Here is a 2,903-nt window from a genome sequence, read left to right as displayed (position 1 = left end):
AGACTTTTGGATAACAGCTGGATAGACTTTTATTTGATAATTATGTGCAGTATTGAGATTAAAATTTATACTTGATTTGGATTGGTCAGAAGGTGTTCAGCATGGACCTAATAGCAGTTCAGGTTTCAAATCAAATCTCTCTTTTTTAAAGAATGTCCTCTTTCTGATTATATATATACAGTTATACAAAGCAAAAAATAGTGTATGTCAAATATGTACAGAAGAAACTGAATTTGAGTTTAGAGACTAACTAACTAACTAACTAACTAACTAAATATAATCACAATCGTTTACATCAGCAAACAAAACATTAATATAAATTATGTATACACAGTGCACATACTTGATCAAGCCACAATTATAAGGACATCCTAATGATTAGACTGACCAACTATAGAAGAAGAATTCACATAATCAGAAAAAAATAAAAATTAATGGCCCCAAGTTTCAGAAAATCTGCCAGTATTGCCCTTTATTGTGTACCTAATTTTATCCAAATGAATGAAGCTCATAACATCTTACTGCCAGTCATCAAAAGATGGAGGGAGAATTTGTTTCCATAGCAGAAGAATATGCCATCTAGCTAATAATGTTACCGTTAAACGTGACTTTATTGGATTGCCCGCAGAACTGGCGAGGAGTTCACCAAATCACTCAGTTAATAACGGCCGGCAACGGAATCCGAAAACGATCACCGATTGCAGCCAGCAGCATGTTGGTGTTGTGTTCATTTCGATTCACTGCGCAAAACGTTACATAACCAAAGCTACAATACCATTGACCTCTTCAACTTAAATCGTTCTTAAGCTTCTTGATGAACTGAGGAGAACTCTCTTTTGGCTTATTTTCTCTCTCGGTGTCTGTGAGTGTCAGTCCCAGTGTCAATAGAACTAATCATGTAGTGTATCCGGGTTGCAGGATTTTTTAATTTATTTGTTTGTTTTTTTATTTAAAAAGCACAGAAGGTATCATTTGGGTATGAATCAGATCGTCTCTCGATATAGTGTCAAAAAAGACTACAACTATTCCAATCATGTCTAAATCAAAAGCCACTGCACCAGGCCAGAGGGGCGCCAGAACGCATATCACAACATGTAGCAGCTCCTTTTTCCTGCTGGCCCAGGTGCGTGGGGTGCTGTGATCGTATAGTGGTTAGTACTCTATGTTGTGGTTGCAGAAACCCCGGTTTGAATCCGGGTCACGGCATTGGCTTTTCCACATCACCGTTGAATGCTAGGCATGGCTTTTGGCCGTTTGTCACTTGAAAAGCATAAGCAGGTAGGACCCCGCTCCCCTTAAGATTCTAGGTTCGACTCCTGGCTGGCTCGGCTGCCTTTTAAGAGCCCAGAGGTGTGCCACAGACTCCAGCTGCCGAATTGCTGGCAGAGTAACACCTCCCACAATCCCTGAAATGCGGAGAGTCCTGTACTAGGAGGTATGCTGGCTTTCTGCACCAGGAACACCAGCCCACGCTCTGTCTAGCGGCTGATCTTCCGCTGGAGTGACAGCTCGAGTAGCTGGATGTTCGGTCAGCGCTGGCCGATTTTGTGCTCTGCAATGCAAGGTTCCCATGCAAAGCTCTGGATGATACCGCGCTGGAGCTCAAACTGCTTGGTGGTCGAGTAAAACGCAGATCTCAACTCTCCTGGGGAACCCTCCCATATGGTCTAGCGGCCAGGATTCCTGGTTTTCACCCAGGTGGCCTGGGTTCGACTCCCGGTAGGGGAATGTGACTTTATTGGATTGTCCGCAGAACTGGCGAGGAGTTCACCAAATCACTCAGTTAATAACGGCCGGGAACCTGGTGGTGAACTGAAATCTAGCTTTTGTTGTTCAGCAGTAGTTGTTATCATGTGGGTGTGTGTGAAAGTTAGAGAGAGACCTTTGCACACTAACCTTGATGTGTCTGAGAAAATCAAAATATGTACCTCAGCCCTCACAACTACATGGAGTACACAAAAACAAAGTGTATTTCTGCACCTGTGGCCTTTGGATGGTGAGAAGTACAGACTAAACCTATGTATGGCCTGTGTATGAAATGCTTGTCTTTTCTTGATGGTAAAGCCAGTTTGAAACTACCTTAAAATCCTTCAGCGATACACTTTTCCATTTTTTCTGTAAAAAATCTACTCTGCATCAGATTTATGAACATTGTCACCACTGCCTCACGGTGCCTTGTGCTGATGAGGATCACATTCCTCCCCCATTTCAGAATATAACTCACGACCATGGTGTTCTGCACCAGGGTGGGTGGTCTCTCTCACTTTCACACACACACACACACAAAAGCCAGAAACTAAGCTTTCTTTGCTCAGGCCTATCTAAAGGGTTAATAGTGCCACTTGGTCATCAACAGTAAAAATCACAAATTTTACCTCTTCCCAACAGGGAAAACCAGCAACAATCAAGAATGCATGATTATATAGTGTCATGGCTGTGCAGACAAAAAATGTGGTTATAATGGAAGTCTATGGGGCAAAAACAGCCACCAACAGTAAATTAGGGAGAAAAAATTTAATCTGATGCTGCAAAAAAAACTAAAAATGCATCAAAGCTAATGTTGTTACTAATCTTTCACATGTCCAAGACTGTGATAAAAAGTAAAAAAATCTCCAGTCCACAATCACTTTATATATTGTTTTTTCCCCAAATCAGTGACATCATTTATGAACTTGGCAATTAAAGAGTTAAAATCCTGGATGTTTTTGAACATTTAGTAGTTTTGAACTATTTCTATTTTTTGCAGATATATGCAGAATTCTACAGAGTTACTCGAGTTGATCTCAGGCAGATCTTTCTTAGTTACTTGGACTCACTTGCACCACGATTGATCAAGCTCTATAGATCAAGAAGTGGAGCCTTGGGAGGAGAAATTCAAATACTCCTAGACAGACTTGATGAAC

General features: G+C 41.2%; 1 non-coding gene across 1 annotated transcript; it reads left to right on the top strand.

Annotated features, from left to right (window-relative positions):
* The first annotated feature begins 1,656 nt into the window (after positions 1-1,656).
* Positions 1,657-1,728, top strand: trnae-uuc (transfer RNA glutamic acid (anticodon UUC)). Its single transcript has one exon. It is a non-coding gene; the product is annotated as a tRNA-Glu (tRNA).
* Positions 1,729-2,903: the final 1,175 nt, after the last annotated feature.

The sequence above is a fragment of the Hemibagrus wyckioides genome, unplaced genomic scaffold (genome assembly GCF_019097595.1).
Source record: "Hemibagrus wyckioides isolate EC202008001 unplaced genomic scaffold, SWU_Hwy_1.0 Contig6, whole genome shotgun sequence".
Classification (NCBI taxonomy): domain Eukaryota; kingdom Metazoa; phylum Chordata; class Actinopteri; order Siluriformes; family Bagridae; genus Hemibagrus; species Hemibagrus wyckioides.
This window is presented reverse-complemented; position numbering and strand designations above follow the sequence as displayed.